Source organism: Pteropus vampyrus, unplaced genomic scaffold (assembly GCF_000151845.1).
Source record: "Pteropus vampyrus isolate Shadow unplaced genomic scaffold, Pvam_2.0 Scaffold562, whole genome shotgun sequence".
In the NCBI taxonomy this organism is placed as follows: Eukaryota; Metazoa; Chordata; class Mammalia; order Chiroptera; family Pteropodidae; genus Pteropus; species Pteropus vampyrus.
The window spans coordinates 501,533-521,981 of record NW_011889343.1 but is presented as its reverse complement, the minus strand read 5'-3'; the positions used below and the strand labels follow the sequence as shown (position 1 = coordinate 521,981).

The following is a 20,449-nucleotide window of genomic DNA, read 5'->3' as shown; positions in this document are numbered from 1 at the left end:
TATGTAAGCGGGGGAGATCTTTAGAGGTAAGTAGGGTCTGAATATAAGTGAAACACAATAGAAAGACACTTCCTGCATCTATCATCACTTCTTCCACCCATCACAGGATCTGTACATTTCTTGGCACCTGCTGGAGAAGTGCTATGTATAGAATTATCACAGTTATTTTTAGCTAGCTTCATTCTCCTCCCATAAAGACAAAAGGGGAAGAGAAAATTCGAATTAAAGGTAATATTTTGATGTTAAAGAATGGATATTTAAAATGTAACTCATTTACTTTAGCAATGGGTGGCCAGTGAAGAAAAAAACACATAGCGAAGGATTATTTTTATAGCAAACTTTTTTGCATGACAGGTTATTAATACTCTTTTCCCCTATAGCAGGATAGCAGAGAAGAAGAAATCACATCGGAACGCTAGCACCAAATGCCCATAAAATCACCACCTTAAAGAGTCGTGGGATCTGCTATGACTTTATTACAACCACTTTCTAATTTCTCTGGAGAGTGAAGAACTGGTCTTTCTGTCTATTGTGGGGAGGGGGCTGGAAAGCAGAATGGAGTTTATGGAGAAAGGAAGGAAAATAGCCTCATTCCCCACAAAGACGGTATCATGTCCCTACTGAGGAATCTCAAGGGGCCCCGGGAGAGCAAGGCACCTCGAAACCACAAGCAACCATGATTCCAGGGCCTAGGCTGTCCACGATGCCTCTCACACAGTCATGGTCACGGTCACCATCATGACGGTTTGTCTCGGGCTGTAAAGACTCAAGGCAGAGTCTGTGGTTTGAATCACATTGCATTAAAACACAAAATGAAAAAAAAAATCTGCAGGTGATCTACAAAGAACTTAAATCAAGCCTAAATTCAAAGAACTGAGTAATTTCTCTATCAAATATTCTGCTGTTGATTGTTTTCCCCGTTTCATTATGGGAAGGTGAGGGCACCAAGGCCTGCCAACCCTAACGGCGGGGTTAAAGTCCCAGACATCCTGTGTGTCAAGGACAGGAGTGTGTGCACAGATCTAAGCTGACTGTGTCACCCAGCTTTGCAGCAAAACATCTGGAAGCCCACTCCCTCACCAGACAATTAATCCCTCACTCACACTTTGGGGTTGCCATGAGGGGGGCACTGGCGAGAAAGGAGGGGCTAAGGTGCTAGCAGGCAGGAAAGACCCCCTCCGCCCACCCCATGGGATTCTAACGCTGCATGAGTACCTGCTATGTCCAGGCTAACCTTGGCTGCAGAGGGTCAAAGAGGGCGTAGAATGATTCTGAGGGGCGCTTTCCAGGTCCATCTCAATTCTGCCTTTTTAAAGACATCTTTCGCTATTTATTTCTCACTCTCCAACAACCTGCCCCACCTCCTGGCTCCAATCAGTGCTCTCTCTGGCACCCCTGAGTCCACAGAGCACTTCACACCCTTCTGAGGCACTGGCTCTTTTCTGCCTGTTTCTTAGCTATTTCCTCCCCTCCCAAGAGTGAAATTCCTTGAGGATAGAGGGTAGTTAAGGGCTTCTTTCTATTTCCAGAGGCAATGGGTGTGGAGCTTCTCAGGAGCCCATGCACAATGTTGCATTCCGAATCTATAATCCTAAAAACCAGAGGTGTTAAACTGAAGATGCTTCACCATAATTCAGTAGAACTGTGTAGGGCTTGGGGCACAGACTGCCTGTGTTTGAGTCTTGGTTCCATGACCTACTTGCTGTGTGACCATGGGCTTGCTTACTACTTAACCGCTTTATGCCTCAGTTTCCTATCTGTAAAGTAGGTATAATAATAGGGCCTGCCTGAGAGGGCAGCTGGAGTGGAAGGGGACGGATTAAATGAGCTACAATGCGTAAAGTGGCTAGGGCAGCATCTCGAAGTAGTAAGTCTTCAATAACTGTTAGCTATGATTCATCTTCGACAACTGGAGTTACTGTCATTAGCTCATGGTTGCTTAAATCCCAAAGCGCTGCAGTATAAGCCCCAAAATATCACCTTTCATGACTGCCAAGGGGGGAAAGAATCCTAAAGGGAAAAATAAGGAAAACTACACAGCTGAAGTGTGTACAGCTACTGCTAAATCTGGCTGCTGGCTTCCACCTTGAAACCCATCATCCTGCTCCCTTCCTCTCTGGGCCCCACTCAGAGGGAACGCACTGGGGCTGACTGCTGCTCACTGCCGCTGGGCCCTCCCCTGAAAACTCAGAGTCACAGCAGAGCCCAAGGGCAGGCAGGACACCCACTCAAGGCGCAGAGGCCTTGCGGTACACTTGGTATCATGGGTCTGGAATTTTCCCAGTGCAATCTCCGCAGGCAGCCAACAAACTAAGAACAGACACTTCGGAGAAGAAACTTTTCTCTAAGAACAGTAATTTGCTTTGTGAGGTCTAATTCGACTTGGACTGTTGGCTAATTGCTGCTCCCATCCTTTCCTTCCTGGGCAGCTGGCCCAGCCCCGCCCCCATTCCTCAGAGCACTTTGGGGGAGCAGTGCCTCTTCTCTAATACCCGCCTCATCCACCAACTGAAAAAAACAATTTGGTGGGGGCGGAGGAGTGGGGTAGAGGTTGAGGGGGGAGTTGGCAAGAGCTTCTAAATCATAAGTTCCAGAATAAACAACCCGATAGCCTTCCGGGTGAGGTCTGAGCAGGGAGAAGTAAATGCACACAGAGAAGCAAGGCCACCACTGCAGAGCACTTGAAGGACTGCCTGTTGCCCCAGTCTCCATCTCCTGTTACAAACACTCGAGGATCCTCCATGACTGGCACCCATACAGATGGCTGAAACCACGGTTCAGTGGGAGGGGGAATGTAGCTTCCTTACTGGAAAATAGAAACTCATGTAAACGGGGACTTTTAAATTGACGAAACAAAGAACAGGTGATCCTCATTTTTTGCAGGATCCATATTTGCAGATTCACCTACTTGCTAAAATTTATTTGTTGACCTCATGACTAACACTTGCCCCGCTTTCACGGTCATTTGCAGACTGGAGTTGCCCAATGGGCATGTTCCCAGCTAAGGTCGATCAAGGCAACATTCTGCCTTCTTGTTTCAGCTCTCATACTGTAAACAAGTGTCCTTTTTATGCTCTGTTTAGTGCCATGTTTTTTTGCATTTTGTGTTATTTGTTGGTGATTTCACTATTCATAAAGGCCCCCAAGTATAGTGCTAAAGTATTGTCCAGCATTCCTAAGTACAGAGGCTGCGATGTGCCTTACAGAGAAAATATGTGTGTTAGATAAGCTTCATTTAGGCATGACTTTAATGCTGTGGGCTATGAGTTCAATGCTAATGAATCAACGACGTATATTAAATAAGGTGCCATTAAACAGAAATACACATAAAACATGCATGGATCTGTTGTTAAAATGTTGTGACCAGAGGCTGGCAGGAACCTAACCCTGTTTTTTCTCCAGGACCAATGGCTCAGTATTCGCTAATTCAATGTTTGCAGTAAATTTATAGAACAAAACTATCATGAATAATGGGAATCAATTGTCATTTTTTAAACAATGAACTAACATTCTCTGTTATCTAATAACTGACAGAACAGTTTGTTGCACTAGGTAGAGAGAGCTAAATTCGTTTTGACACATAAACACTCAGTTAAGTGTAATAAACATTTAACTACAGACACAAGACAATGAGACATATCCTTGATTGAAAGAGCTTCACACCAAAAAATAATTAACTCAAACATAATCACAAATTTATTAAAAAGAGAAAAACTTTAGTTAAAAGGAGAAAAGCTTCATAAAGGACAATCTGCCATCTAATTTCTTTGTCTGACTTACTAATATATCCAATTTGATCAAGTCGCTCAATAAGTGACTACAAGGATACTGATCAAATTGGATATATTAGTAAGTCAGACAAAGAAATCAGCATCCTTGTAGTCGCTCAATAACCAGGATTCTATGCAAGGCTCTTTATACATATCATCTTATTATCACAACTCAATGAGAATCACATCATTGTCATTTCTTCTATCCATGAGAAAACTAAGCCTCAGAGAGATGTTTTAAAAATTGCCCCAATTCATTCAGCAAGTAAGTTTGCATAATTGAGAAATGACTCCATACCCAAGTGTATTTGCTCTTAAGCTCTATTCACTGAGCCTGGTTCCTATGCTGGGCTTGTGTCCATTTTGCTTGAGATACAAGCCACCCCTTTGTGAAGTTGCAGACAGGACTGGAGGGTCATTCTAGGAAAGAGCTTTCTGAGGGGAAGGCAAAAAGAAGAGTTTGTGGTCAAATAAGTTTAGGCGATATAGCCTTCTCCTCCTCACTGAAAACTCATAAAGTGTTTTAATTAATTAAAACCATCGCTTTGACATGCTCGGAGGCACTCTGCAATAAAAAGTAAGCCACGTTTGCGTATGTGCTTAGGAAGCACAATACTGATCATCAGAACCACAGAAGATTCTCAAGGTCAGTGCACAAGGGTGACATGAAATTGGTGAAGCATTTGTGTTTTTGTTGGTCTTATACATTTCGTAAGATCTTAAAAGTAAACCTTTTGAACTCTGCTTAATCCATTCGGGTTTAATTTTTAAATTCATTTCTTTGTGGGAGCTTTGCTCTCACTTGGGGAAAGATGGGATGGACATACGATGTCGGAGATGTTGCATTCAGAATGCAGGAAGAGCAAGCTGGCTGGATGTGACAATTTTTTCTCCCATATGGGTTGGTTGGTCTAACCTAGGCTCTCATATTTTCATTACTGACTTTGATGCAGACACCACTTAGAACATACTAATACCCAGGAAGGTCCGTGCAGATTAAAAAAAAAGTGACTAAAATGGCATATAATTTTTCTTTGATTTTAAATATATCTACCCTGTACATATAACCATTAAAAATTATTTATGGTAACTATTTATTATTGTGAATTCCCTACATTAATACTTAAATCAAACAGCCGATAAGTTTCAACTCTGCCCTCCTTCCAAATCTTCGCAGTAAGGTTTCTAATTAACACAAAATAATTTTTACTTTTGCATTTGTATATTAATCCCCTGGCACAATTTTAGTGCTGGTTTATGGGCCAACTGTTTTTCTTGAAGAAAGGGGTAGTGGCTTGAATCCTGCTGGAATACTGGAATTACAGGTCTTAAGTAAGAGGTGAGGTGACCAAAATGATTATTCAAGGATGGTTAACATTTGATAACAGTTTATATTTATGGCTGGGGAAAAGACTCTGAGGAGCTTATAGACTAAGGGAGAGATAAGCATCTAACACCATAATGTGGGAAGGGTCATAAAAAAGGACATGTCCACTCTGGGCCACTCTGGGGGAGAGCGTGAGGTCAGGAGATCCAGGTTGTGTCCTGAACGCTGAGAGCAAGTCAGGAAATGAAGAAGGTATGTGCAGAGTGACAGGATCTAAGAAGTGGCACAAGGGAGCCAAAGTGAGGAGGCATGAGAGAGCCTGCCTAGAATTTTTGAAAGAAAAGGGAGCAGTGGAGAAGATGTTCAGGGCCCTGCCCGGAAAGGAGCAATGCCGGCCTCAACTTTGCCAACAACATAGGAAAGCAGGGAATCTCTCTGAGCCTCAGTGTCCCTATCTGTGCACAGGTGATAACAAGAAGAAATAAGGTCATGCATGTGAGTGTAAGGTGGGTTCCCTAAGCACATCAAGCACATGTAGAAGAGGAAATTAATAAGCTGTCTCAGCTTCGTGCTCTTCAAAGAAGCACAGAGGGCAATGTTCCAGCGGCTGAAAAGCAGCACTAAATTTCTTGGCATTTTCTACTTGACAACTTTGAAATCTATGTGTTAAGTTTCTATTTTTTAATTTCTCCATTAGGACTAATAAAGCTATTTTCATATTGGATAGAGACCTATCGATAATGTTCCCTTTGGTCTCCAAAGGACCTTGTGGCTTTGCTTGGATGCCGAAGTTTCAGCCTGTGGGCAGGTGAAGCTGACTGCATTTTGCAGATATGGCCTCAGCCATATCTTCCATCTCACATACTTTTTCTCAGGGCGACCTCGCCTCTCCCATCACAAGGTGAACTCAGCCTGATCTCCTGGAATCTGAACCTTGTTTAACCATCAGAATGTGGCAGAAGAGATTCTGAGGTTTCTGCTTGGGTTTCTCAGAACATACATTCTTGGGAGCTCCCTATTGGAGCCCAACCATCATGCTGGCAGAAGGCCACTTGGAGGTGCTCCTGTCAACAGCTCCTGCTCAGCTGACAGCAGCCTTAAAAGGCTGTCCAGGTGAGTGGCCATCTTGTATGTCTGACCTATCAACTCTTCATATGGGTCCAGTCCCAGCCAACAGCTTAGTGCAACCATATGAGAGACCCTCAGCAGGAACACTCAGGCAGCCCACAGAAGTACAAGAAATCATACGTTGTTTTAAGCTACCAAGTTTGTGTTTTATGCAGCTGGAATAGCCACTAGAATATTTTGGACGGTAGGTTTAACAGATGGCCCCGGAAGCTGTGTAGAGGAAGGATTCGATACGGAGGGTGAGGGGCCAGGACGTGACCAATGTTGCGGACAGGCCTAAGGGAAGAGTGTAGAAAGGATTGACAGTGCCCAGACCGTGTTGAAAGCAGGTCCCCCCATCTCTCATAAACAAGCCCTCTCGTTACATCAGTGTGTGTGGGCTCACTTTTCAGTTTCTTCACTTCTCATTTGGCAGCAATCCCTCATCTTTCAAGGAAAGTGCTGCATCATTCAGGAGGCACCGCTGTGCCAGAACCAAAACCCAACAACAACAAACCCCAAAGACTCTCACTGAAATGCCTCCACAGGTTTCTGGCTGAGCTGTGGTCACCTCTAGTTCACCTTTCCAAGTCTGTGGAGAAGCAGATTCCCACCCTGGGAAACACACAGAAACCAAACACTGTAACAGGGCCCAGTAAACATACCACTACCTAATCTTCATTCTGACTGGTCTGAACACCCAGGGTTTCCCACAGTGACACCACCGTGAGGGGATGCCTGTGAAGAGAAGCACTATGTCCTCATTTAATGAAAACCTCCCCTTCCATCCTAACCCGCCAGCTGCAGGAATTCCAGGTGATGTCATAGGCTATGCTCACAGGGGGACCGGATGATTCAGCATCACGTTCAGTTCCTCTGGAACATACCCGTGGTGCAGCCCACACTCAGGACTGCTCTCTTTCTGCCCCTTGAGAAGCTACGCGTGACAGGAAGGCAAACCATTTTTTACAAAACAAGCAAAGCTGGTGATTTATTATCATTATCACTGTTATTATTTTAAACCCTCCAAAAATTAGCGTGAACTGCTACCAGGGCTTTGTCAAAATGGCAATAATCTGGAGAACAACTGTTCTCCCACCAATGAGAAAGCAGCGCAGGTTGCCAGGGTGCCGATGGCGAGAGGCAGAGTTCAACAAGGGGATAAACAGCAGTGGGTCACCCAGGGAACCAGAACAACATGCGAATCAGGAGCGAGATGCAGAATGGGAAGTGCTGCCTAAGGGCTGGCTGGGAAGCCTGTGAGTAACACACCTGGCGGAGGAAGCCCGGCACAGAGGCAAACCCATTGGGGAGAGCATCCTCCCAGAGGCCAGGACCACACAGAGAAGTGTGGTCCTGCCCAGGAGAACAGGGTGAAACCCAGAACCCAAGGTAGGGGAGGGCAAGGGTCTGGCTCCCCATACAAGTGTGGTGCTGCCAGCAGGACAAAGAAACCAAATACACAGAGTATCAGGTAGCTTGAACAGCCTTGTTATAATTAAAGAATTAGTAAACCAGAGCAAGTGAGGACTCAGAAATAAGGAAGATTAGAAAGATAGTAGTGAGTGCATTTGTTCACTCCACTTGTCCCTGAGAGACCTCTTAGAGGAGGAATATCTCAGCTCCATCTGTAGGAGCACTTTCCAAATAAAGAGATGCTACTTAGAGAAAGGGTTTCATGGCCAACCAAGTTCAGAGTCAAAACAGGTCTCTGCATGCAGGACTCAGCAGACCTTGCTTTCTCCAAGGGGTGTTTCTGAGGGTTTGGGGTTTTTTACCATAAATCCTTTTTTTCTGGTCATGACCCTTTTTTTTTTTTTTTTTTTTTTTTTTTTTTTTTTTTTTTTTTTTTTTAGGCGAGGTAACCCTTGGTTGACCTCACAGATTGCAAGGACCTTGTCGGCTTACAATCCCTTATTTTTTATTTTTTACGCCTATAGCACTTGGTCTTCCTAGGTGGTCTCCCATCCAAGCACTAATGAGGCCCGACCCTGCTTGGCTTCCGAAATCAGATGGGATTGGGTTTGTTCAGGGTGGCATGGCTGTAGACATGAAGCATTTTGAAATCTAGTTTTCTTAAAGTTTGGTATGGTCCTCTCTTCCATTAAATGGCTGGCTCCTTAAGAGCTGGGACTGGGCTCTCTATGAACTGTTGTTTCCTTTTAATTCTCAACACTGAGTTGAATTTTGAGGTTAATTTCTAAGGCATGATGCCAGTCACAGTGCCCACCTTTGGTCCTGGATGGAGCTGAGGGCAGAACTAACAGTGGAAGATGCCCACAGGGTTCAGGCCCTTTTGGGACACTGTGGACCATGAGAAGGGTGGGAACTAACTGAGTGAGGCCTGGGAGAGGAGGCTGTCTGCTGCCTCTGCCTCCTGGCTGCTGGTCAAGCGCTGCATAGAAGAGACAGGCAATTGTATGATGGTCTTAGTCTAGTCGGAAGCCCAGTACCATTTGAGATTAGCAGAGAATTGGGAGTTTTTCTTGTCTTTCAGATGGTCAGTTGGGTTTGGGTATTTTCGCTAGCAACTGAGAGGAGGCAGAGTAGAAGCTCTGAGGCAGAGCGCAGTGATGCGTGCTGGCTGATTTACAGGTGAGCTCTTGAGCCCTCGAGGCCACCTTGGCCATGAGCCCCCTCACCCACCCCGAGAAAAGTGCAGTGGTGATGGGAAGGAGCCCGGAGCCTGTGGATCCCTTACAGTGTGTCCCAACTAGCCTCCCCGGCACTGGAGTCACATGAGTCTGGGGATCACACTGCCATCTTGTTCCGGATGCCCTCGCTTTGGTTCTTGTCACTTGTCGCCACGCCTGATTGTGCCTCATTCAGATCTGGTCTGTGGCAGGAATTTACAAGACATTGCCATGTAACAGAGCTGCCAGTGCTACGTGAAGGAGGTGTGCAGAGCGAGCGGGGATCCTGCTCTAGGGTCAGGTGAAACTTCGCCCACTCTGCTTGGCACCACCCTGGTAGCTAACTCAGGGCTGGGCTCAGCACACAGGCTTGGTGCTCATGGCTGTTTGATAAACAAAAGGGAATGGAAGAAGAAAACAAGTCTTGGAAAAGTGTCATTTGATACAGTCTAAACTGTATCAAGTTGGACCTCCAATGGACCAAACAAATAAAAAGTATGACAATGCTTCAAATATTTTCTCCGAATATAGAAGCCCCACATCAGAATCACGGTTACCCTGAGAGTCCTGTATTTTGGAAAGTAAAATGACTTTATAAGGAAAGGGTGTCACACTGGGAACAGCTCTCCCATTTATTCAATGGTGACCACATCACTGGGATCAGGGCTTCCTGCCCTAAGGCCGTATTCGAGCTACAGGGGGCCCTCTTAAATCGCAGAGCGGTTAGTCCCGTGCTTATCATTCCAACTTCAGCATGTTATCCCTTGGGCCAATCCCATTATTTGATCATCCTGACTTTGTCATGTAATCCCCTTTCAGCTATTGGGCTAAAGTTAACTGGGTCATAAAGTACGATCTGTTCTCAACTCGGCAAGCTGCTCTCAGGGGAAAAAAAGTTGAAAAAGGGAGCAGGAGGTTCATATAACTTCATGGTGAAAGGGAAGACAGACAAGATGCTGAGCTTAAGTTCCTTATTCCATGGCCCCCCAAAAGAAAGATTCATTCAAGATGCTAAGATTCAGGATGGAGAAAACTAGCTAGAGGTAACGAGAAAGGAAAAGTTGGGTAGAGCCTGATGGGCATAAGTCATAATTGTGTAAATACTACATTAAGTTGCACAGATTAAAGGTAGTTTATATGAACCATCGGGTAATCCTCCCCGATATGTCCTCTGCCCAGCTCTGGAGCATGGCAGGCAGTGCACAAAGATATGTGAATATTTTCATGTCTTCCCTCCAAGCTTAGATAGAAATACTATTTGTCCGTGTGCTTTCACAGGCAGATCTAGGACTCTCTGTCGTGCTTTATCATTGGAAGAATTAGCTCCACCTTACAGCTCCATCTTATCTAAAGAAGTCAGGTCTGTTTTCGTGAAGAGTTTGGACTTGAGTGACTTGGAAGAAATTAAAATATGCGTGGTGTTATGTGGCTTTTAGTGCAGCCATATGACTGATGTGTATCAGAGATGCTGTACAAGGGCCTGTCTGGCTCTGGAGACTGACTCCAACAGGGGAGGGAGTAGCAGCTTCTTCTGGGTTTTCCTTCTCTGCAGTTGCAAGAGTCACAGGCCCAGGTCTCAACGAGGCAGCTAGTGGTTGCCTGGCTGTCAGCCCAGCCAGGAGGAATCCTTTTCACAGCGCTCTTGGCCAAGACCTTTCCCATGATGTCTACAGATCTGTCTGTCACCTTGGCTCTGAATCAGGTGGGGACTCGCCTCGCAGAGAAAGTCTGAGGAGAGGAGAAAACAGGCAGAGGACTGAGGGGTCACTTCAGGTTAGGCAAGCGAAGCTGTCAGGGAAATTCACTGCTGGAGTTACCTGAAGAGAGAGCCAGGCAGATAAAACTGAAAGATGATAAGTTAGAGAGAAACCAGAGCTCCCGGGAAGTCTGAGTATTCCCTCAATGGAAGCAGAGCTCCCTGGATGCCTGCCATGTGGGCTGATCTCACCCCTGCGATCGGACTCAGCAAACATGAAGCTTATGTCAGAGGCAGGGAAAGGCTGTAAATACCACAGCCAAGAGACTGAGAACATGGATGATGTCACTTCTCCCAGGAAGTGAGACTTCTGAGGAGCAGGTGTCACTAATTGGTTTTAGGTCAAATACTCAGGAAAATGAAAAATTTCCATGTATGAGGTATAAAAGTGCTACTTCTTGAAGCTGGGATTGTAAACCCAACGACCTTTCCGTGGGACGTTGCTTCCCAAGAAAATGTGGAATGTGAATTCAAGGAGACTAGAAGTGATCATTCATAGAAGGCTTCCGAAGCTTTGTCTGATAGAAACATTACTTTCTGGCAAGCGAGGGAGGAAGGCATTCAGGGTGAAGGGGTGAGGGCCTCTGAGGTGTCGGGGAGAAGCCGTTCTGCTTGCAGGCTCCCACTTCCTCATCTACAGTGTTGGAGGCCTGAGGGCCTCTGCACCCCTTCCCATGCTGATGGCACCTTTGACTGCAGAGCTGAGTGAGATTGCCACAATGCCTTCCCAAAGGTCCACAATGCCTCTTTGATCAAGAGCCTGTGTTTATCTGCAGCCTACCTGGTTTAGAGAGCCATCACCACTTCCGGGCAGGTAAGCAGGCCCAGAGGAAACAGTGGCGATAGCCCTGGAGCAAGGGACAATCCTACAAGAAGAAACCTACATTTGTTTAGGCCTTCACTCTAGGGTGCTGACTTCTGGGGGTTCTAGATCAGCTCGAGAAGAGAAGGCAGCTGGACTCTGATGTAGCTGGGTAGCTTCATGATGAAAGTGAACTCTGAGAGGGAGGTACTGACTAAGAAGCTGTAGAAGTCCAATGTACACAATTTAGAGATTACTTTCCACTTAATGGGCAAGTGAATGGCATGAAAATAAATAAATTTTTCTTGCTACTTCATGACTTGTTAGGCATTTATGAGAGATATGGCACCAGTTACTACACTTAGAATCACAAAGAAATAATACTAGAAGAATTGGCTTATCAAGTTTGAGTTTTAATTCCCTTCATAGTGATCTAGCAATACATTAGTTTTTAAAAAATCATTTCGATTACATATGTACATAGAATTCTTTCCGAAAATTAACACCACTAATTGAGTGCCAAGAGCCCAATATTGTGTGCATTCAATAACATTTTAGAATTCATACATGTTAACTCGGTCACCCATGGTTACTCTAAGTTTATATGCTGACTACATATTTAAATTGTTTCCACGGAACTTTCTGGACATGGAAAGCCAGTTGCTCCAGTATTTAAAACTATCACACAAGATATCTTATCATTTGCTTTAAAAACATCCTGGCCTTGGGCCGTCCATGTGCATTTACTTTTCTCAAACATTCACTGGGCTCTAATTTTGTGGTAGGCCTCAACTGGTCCCCTGGAAGCTGCCCACCTGCCTTATAAGCGTGTCAAGGGGACAATCAGTATATGTGATCACCTACATTCACTTGAAAAGCAAAAGTGTATGACAGTCATATAGTCTATTGATGCTTCAGGGGAATTCTCCTTGTCTCCTTGGGGCCAAGTGCTTTGCGTGAGCAGTTGCCTTAGGCCATAACTTTAGGTAGCTGGGTAAATTCCCTAATTGGAACACAACCTTAATAGTTTTTTAAATAAGAATTTCTCATAGTCATTAAGCTGTTTGTGATTGGCCCAATGCAATTTGCAAATTCCATGAGGTCAGATTTCTAAAGAATGAAAAGTTGGAAGACATGGTTCGTGATCTTGTATAAATACAACAAAATAGCACAACTTATTCAAGAACCCTAAATTAATTCCAAGTTTTGGAAGAGGGGAAAAAAGCCTAAACTTAAGTTAGTTTCTGAGCAAGAAGATAGAAAAGGACTAAAAATGGCTGGTCAGCATCAATGGTGTAGGAAACAAAACTCTTTTTAGCTTCCATTTTGTGTGTGTGTTTTCAGCCAATGACCTTCACCTAGGGAAAAGTTGGGAAAATCCTGTTAAGGTGAAATCGAAACTTGAGTTTAGAAAAGAGATAATAAAAGATTACTTAGCTAGGCACTTAAAAGAAATTCACATCTCCAGGTCTGAGAAAGCTGAACATCAGTGTGGCAGAAGAAATCTCAAGTCATTTCTGGTAATCTTGGAACAATGTTAATAAGGATGCTGTATTACTGTTAAATGAGGACCCAACTGGATCTCTCTGTAAGATCAATTAATTTGTTCTTAGTCACCAGCAAAAACTGACATTGATTATTGATCAGTTTAACTAAAAACAGCAGGTGATCAATAGGCTGCACAATCAGCAAGAACCTCTCCCCTGCCCTCCGACCGTATTATAAGACAAGTTGAAATGGGAAATTATATAGACAAGAAAGGAAATGTTTTTATTTCAGCATATTTTTCATGATATTTTTGTAGATGAAATGGTGAATCACCATGTGGTGGATTTTGGCAGGCCATAAGGCTCTCTAGTTTAGCACTGTCCTAGACAAGACATTCTTCAGTACATCAGATGAAAGCACACTTACCACATTTTAAAATAACTAATTTAAAAGGAATGGCTGAATTTACTGTTGGAACCTAGAATTTAAATTATCCCGCAGGCTAAATAATAAAATTCATAAAAGAAATAAACAGAAACGCCTATAGTTGGGTCCAAAGAAATGAACCTAACATGACAGCAGTTCATATAGGAAATACCTGACGGTTCTAGCTGACTACAATTGACACAACCACAGGGCAACCTCTCTGCAGCCCCTGCGTGTTTGAGTGCAGTGCTCCTGCACTCAGTACGAGCCTGGGCCCCATGATGGGCACTTGCACTTGGTAGGAGAGAAGCTGAGAGTGTAGGTGGCAGTCAGAGGCAGGGAGCAGGGCAATAAAGAGATTTTGCTTCTGGGGATGAGAACTGTTGCTATTTGAAAGGTTGTCAAGAGGAATGAGGCCATCAGCCAGGAATGAGTGGGAGGTTGGACAATGGTCTCTTAGATTCCTTCCAACCTTAAGATGCTCTGCTTCTAGGGGCTGTAGAAATCCAGGCTCTGGCTTACTGTACTTCTTGCTTAACTAAAAGAAAACATATTGTTGAGCATATACATAGTTGAAATCCTACAACAAAATTTCTTCTTCATGCATTTTCTGAATCTCCTAATGATCCTTCCAGACTGAAACTCAAAATAAAAGCAATGTTGCCATCAACTTCTCTAGACTCTATTTGGAAATATATTTTATACATCGGCACCTTAAGATTAACTTTTTGAAGTGAGAGAATACCAGCAGGGGCAGAAATGCATCGGGGGAGAAGGGAGCATGCCAGGCCAGGAGACAGCAGTATTGGGTACTGGTCTCACTTTCCTGACTACGGTCAGTGGGAGCGCCGGTCCTTCGTCACCTTTTCTGAGCCTCAGCCTGGTCATTGGTAAATTAAAAAAAAAACACAGTTGAAATTAATAATTAGCTTATGGGACTGCTATAAAACTCAAGAGGTAAAAAGATGTGATTGTGCTTTACATACTCTATACTATCAAACAAATATAATGCTGTGATATCACAGCTGAGAATAAAACCCCCGTGTCTATGTCCGAAGATCTCTAATAAGTTTAGGTCAGTCCCTAATAGGAGATGATGGAGCAAGGAAAAGGAATTCTTTTAAGCAGGCTTTAGAAACAGCCATTTCAAGTCTTTCAGAACGAAAATATTTAGACAGATAAAATTAATTTTCTGCAGGATTCTGACTTAAACGTTGGAGGCAGAGGGCCTGGTTTCAAATCCTGGCTTTGCCACTTATTAGCTGTGTGATCTTGGGCAAGTTACTCATCCTCTCTGTGACCCAGGTTCCCTATCAGCAATTGAGTGTCATTACCGTACCTATGCTAGAGGACTATTGTAAAGATTAAATGAGTTACACATGTAAAGCTCTTTTGATAGTGCCTGACATGTAATATGAGCCATATGCTCACTATTGTAATTAGAACAATTATTATTGTATATGGTTGCTTAAAACCATCTGTATCTCTTAAGCACATGCCAAGGCTCATATGTTGTCCTATTAGAGAAAATAAGAGAAGGAAAAATCTACGCAAGTTCTGTGTCCTATTTTGGAGAAGCCCTCTTGAGCACGGGCTGCTGAGTGGATCTCCTTGAAGGCTGCTGGCTTCAGAACGCCTTGGCATGTGGGGTCGGTGCTAGACTGCTTGAACTTAGGAAATACTGAAATATTCAGGGGGAAGAGAAGGAAAGCATGAGAACAAAAATGGCCAATTTCCAGGTCTTAGGTCCTTGATTAATATTATTCTGACATTTTTCTGGCCTAATGGGCTCAGGAGTGAGTGGATGGTCAAATTCTGTGAGGCAATCTCACCCTGGGACAGGTTATATGCTGTTGGTTCATCTCGTGGACCGTCATGGAGGAAAGACTTCAGCTGAGGCTGTTTGAGGCTGTTTCTAACTTGAGTTTGCACATGTTCAAAGAAGTCTCAAATCTCCAAAGCTAACTTTGTGACTTTGATCATGCAAGACCAACATTTATTCTGCACAATAAAAATTAACATTAGCATTCTCCAGAGGCAAAGAAGTGCTCCATGTCGAAAAACAAAGTGCTAAAAGAAAATTTTGACTAGGCGAAGGGAGTAGAGAAAGATCTGGTCTTGTTTTTCCTTCCATTATTATTAACATAAATGTACAATACTGTCATCCACCCAATATAAAGGCAGGGAATATAGAGGAAAGCTTGGTGCCCAGAAGCTACTTAAAAATTGTCCCTATAGGCCTGATAGTGATGAAATAGGCAACCTGTGCAGCTACTATAATACACTGCATACTTCTAAATCTATGCCTTTGGGTCTGTCTAGGAGTCCATGGAACTTACATGAAAGGGAGGAGAGGAAGTTCCAACCCTTCCAGGACTCACACCTTACCTCCTTCTTCCTCTCAGCAAATGTTTGTTGAATGGGAAAGTGAATCATTTGTTCAGACGTGGGCCTTGTAATTCCAAGTTTCTCCTGTTAATTTTTGATTCCTTGGCCCAATCACTAAAGAGAATGCTAATTAGATGTTTTATATTACTAGGTCCATATAATACGAAAAAGACACATGGAAACAAACTGAAGGAGGCGACTTTCAGGATACTGAATTAACTTTAAAAAGCTGGGTGTCGTGTCACTATATAACTGGCTCAGAAGAGTTAATGATAGTAGTTTGGGGTAAAGCAAACGAAATTGAACTTCGCATTGGTTCCAAAATTCTAACTTCCCTCAAACGTATGTTTTTAAACAGGACAAAATTTTACAAAAGAAATGCTTCGAAAACTTACAATCTTTCTGACCATATTAAGGTTGATTGAATTTACATTACTTAAGTATTAGTAGCAATTATTTGTTCAGAAGATGTGTCTAATAATTTTTATTACAAGAAGTGAGTTATAAATACGAATTCTTCACAATTGGAATATTCATTTAAACTTAAGCTTTAAGCAGTAAATATGTATAAATTAAAACAATGACTTATTTAGGACAGAGCTGTCTAAAAGATATAAGCCACAAATGCAAGCCCCATGTACGATTTAAGATTTTTGATTAGCCACATTAAGAAAAAAGTAAAAAGAAACAGGTAAAATTAACTTTAACAATATATTTTATTTATCCCAAAATATCAAAATATTATAATTTCAATACGTAGTAAAGATTAAAAATTGCGACATATTTTACTTTTTTTTTGGTGCTTGAACCCCAACATGCGCCTTACTCCCAAAGTACATCTCAGTTTGGACTAGCTATACTTCAAGCCATCTTTCAAAATCTGGCTAATTTTATAGCTATGATATAAAACTGGGACATAGCTTGATTATTTTATTTATAGAAGGGAAGTGGAAAGGATACTTGTAAAGTCACTGGGAGGTGAACCATTACTAACGCATTAATCATTAGAAGATGAAAGATACTATTGCCGAGCTTATTAGAAGACTAATAGAGACCAAAATTCTCTTGGAAACTCGGACTATGTATTCTGGATATTTTTCTTAAAAATATGTGAACACAAGTTCAACTCTTCATTTATGTGCATGTAGATGATTTTCTTCTTAAAAATACTTCTGCTATTTGGACTATGGAGGTCAACTGGACAATCTACATATTCTAACAGACATTTATGTACTTGAAGTCAATTACCAAACAGCCTTCTCTAGCGAAGTCCTATTGGTATAACCACTGGTTCATGCAGATGAGCTTGTGGCTCCAAAATGGCAAACATCAAGATTTCTATGCAGCATACTATCTGAGGCTACAAAAATGTATCCAGCCCAGTGAGAAATACAAACAGAGATTATGCTTCAGCTCATTTTAAAGTCCGATCCTATCTAGTAAATTGATTTTCTATATTATCTTACTTATTTCATAGTTACCCCTCCTCCCACCCAAGGACTAAAGTAGAGAAAGGGCAGCGGTGATGGATAGTGAAAAGAGGTGGATGGACAGCAAGTTTCCAGTGAGGCCACAGAGTGGTTATGGCAGAAGGGGTGGATAGGTCAGTGGGTAGGAAATGCTGTGAGAATGGCTGCCTGGAAATGGAGATTTGAGTAGAGCTTCTGGTGCTGCCGTGGAGCAGAGGAAAAGGTTACTGGAAATGAGGAGGTCAAAAGCAGGAGGCAGGTAATGGTTACAACATCCTCGAGGAGGTTAAAGCTGCCGACAGGATGGCATGAGAGAGGTAAGAGGTAAGTCTGCAAGCCCCGAATTTCACTGCTCACAGACATCTGCTCTTTCTATGCACCATAAACACAGGGCTGATTCATTTCTTCTTCACTTGTGAGAGATCCTGGTACTGATAGCTATTATTTCCCCTAGCTTGTGGAAGTCATAAGAATTAACAAGCCCATCATGAGGGACTCATAAAATCTGCTGTGGGCATTTATGCATCGTGTGCTCAGTGCTCCTGCCAAATGGCAAGTTTAAAAATGTTGAGGAACATTTGGGGTCTCTACCTGAATTCTAAGTGATTGCTACTTGCATTCATTCATTCATTCATTCCTTCATTCACTCACTTAATGAATCTTTCTTGATCACTGTCATTGTGTCAGGTATAGTATGATAGTTTTGTTTTTTTTTTTTTGCCCCAAAATATCCCCCCAAAGGAGAATCTTTAACAATAAAATGTTATTCTTCCTTTTCCTAGCTGAGAATTACAATCCCTAGCAATCTTTCTCCTGGTTTACTATTCATTCCTTTGCTCCCTTCCTTCTCCCTATTAAAAAATAGAAAGATAAATGTCATAAAGTAGACAACTGTATCCACCGTTGACATAGAGAAGACGGCTCCCAGGTCCCAGGGATCAGCTTCTTCTTGAAAGAACGTGGACATAGCTGCTGGTGCTGCTGTGGTTCTGATCATCAATATCTCAGGGTCTTTTATGGCACAGAGACCCTGTTAGAAGCGGGGCTGTTGGCAAAGTATGATCATGGTGGGGAAGAAAGTTTCATGGTCATGGCAAAACATGGCAGAAGCAACTGAAGTGGGTGCCAGTCTCACTAAACTTGCTAGCCACTCAACCACATTTTTTAGGACTTGTCCATTCTATTGACTGAAGCACAGTAAAGACTGTCGCCAAATGTCAACTGTCACTGGGCTCCAAAGGCTAGATAATACAGTCCCAGAGATTCTAATGACTGCTTTTTCTCTACTGGCTTTTTTTGTGACATTTCCAACCTTTGAACTCACTTCTCTTTGTTATGTACTGAATGTTTGTCCCCCTGCCCTCACCCCCCAATTCATATGCTGAAACCCTAACCCTCAGTGTGATGGTATTTGGAGATGGGGCCCTTGGGAGGTAATTACAGTTAGACAAGGTCAGCAGAGTAGAGCGGTCGTGATGGGATTAGTGCCCTTAGGAGAAGAAACACCAGAGAGCTTGCTGTCTCTCTCTGCCATGTGAAGACACAGCGAGAAGGCAGCCATCTGCAAGCCAGAAAGAGTGCTCTCACCAGAACCTAACCACGCTGCATCTGATCTCAAACTTCCAGCCTCCAGAACTGCGAGAAAATAAATTTCTGTTGTTTAAGCCAATTTAGTCTGGTATTTTGTTATGGCAACCCGAGCTGACTAATATACACCTCCAAGTTCACTTTGCTTTAAATCATTTGGTACAATCAGAAAAGCTGCCAAGATTGTAGTGATTCTTTTAGTATTGCTTTATGTATGCTTAATTCAGATCTCACTTGGATACTCCGGCTCATTAAGAAAGAAACTGGAGAAGAAGAACGTACCAGGTACGAGGCCACATTCCAGCAGAGCATAAAATCCATCTTTGTTGAAAACATAAAGTTGATTAAGTAGCATAGCTTTTAAGGCCTTCCAGATTTGTTTTCTTTTAGTTTAGTTATTTTTTGTGCAGTACCGAACTTTGGACGTGAGGCCCTGTTCAAATTAAATTTCAGTTAAAATTTCTTAATACATTAAGCCCATGAGTTTCAAATTATAAAAAAAAGTTAAGGGAATAAATGTATAAAAATACATATGACCTCCGGGCATGTGCTCTACTCCAGGTGAAGGATGTAAGATGAATTGCTGGTTTGTTCCCTCGTCACAGACTCTCTCCACACTAGGTAAAGTTTCTACAAGTTTCTAAGCCGGTTCAGGCAGGTTTCAAGGCTGGCTCTGTTTTGTAGGCTGGTCACGTGAGCACATTGCTTTTGACTTACAATAGCTTACCGTCCATGTGGCCAAAAGATAGTTAGGAAAAAGATTCAACTCTAATTTACAACCCAACCTAGCCATAAGTACATACAGAACACGTGGATTGCAAAACTGAAATGGGCTTAAACGCCTCTAAAACACAGGCTCTGGAGTCAGCTTTCTCTACTACTGATCATGATAACTACGTAGTTGTAAATTCGTTTTGATTTCAGGATATTGTTGTTAGTAAAATTAACTAAGTTTTTAAAAGAGTCACATCTTGGTTCCATCATCAGAGCTTGTGCTTAGGCAAACCTGAGACTATCTGCCTCCAGACAGATAAGCTTTAAGGATGCTAATCAGGATGCAGGAAAGACACTCCCAGGCAGGCCATCACTCACTGCTATTCCCAGTTCCTCCCCTCGGAAGGAAAATGAAAACAAAAGCACAATAAAGCTATGCAATTTGAGCAATACAGTCGTGTCCAAGGAATAATAAATATGTCTGAGCATCTCCAAAAGCTATGTGCTTTCGGAAGCTGGTCTGAACATCTGAAACAGCCTGCAGTTTTAGATGATGAGTTCAAAAGCAGTTTTAAGGACACTGAAAGCAGGTGGAGAGAAACAATTCAGATAAGTTACCTGATTTTCATGTCCCTGGAAGACATATTCACTGCGCACTGACTCTGTAGTTAGGGGGAGTGTGTATAGTGGTCCCACAGAGGTCTGTATCGTCTGTATTTTACGATAGAGTCAACGCCAAATTGTATAAAGGCCACATATCAAAATAATGATCAAGTGTTCATATCAAATGTCCTCACGTACTGTCAGAACCATACTCTGAGCACTGCTTCTTAAAACTTCAGAAAACCTCTTCAGAAGTTTAACGTCTCAGTAGTTACCTGAGAGGGTCACATATGTGCTACCTTTACAGGAGTGACCTAATCACTGTTGGAATGCCACAGCGGGCAGAAATGAAGGAAGTCGTAGAGCAAGTGATGAGGTC

General features: G+C 42.9%; 1 protein-coding gene and 1 pseudogene across 1 annotated transcript in view; both read right to left on the bottom strand.

Moving 5' to 3' along the window:
• The window catches only part of DAPK1 (death associated protein kinase 1), a gene marked incomplete at its 3' end in the record, with an annotated part of 153,981 nt that overhangs the window by 61,974 nt on the left and 71,558 nt on the right, over positions 1 to 20,449 (bottom strand). The gene's annotated exons all lie outside the window — the stretch shown is intronic.
• LOC111733409 lies at positions 8,136 to 8,254 on the bottom strand (annotated as a pseudogene).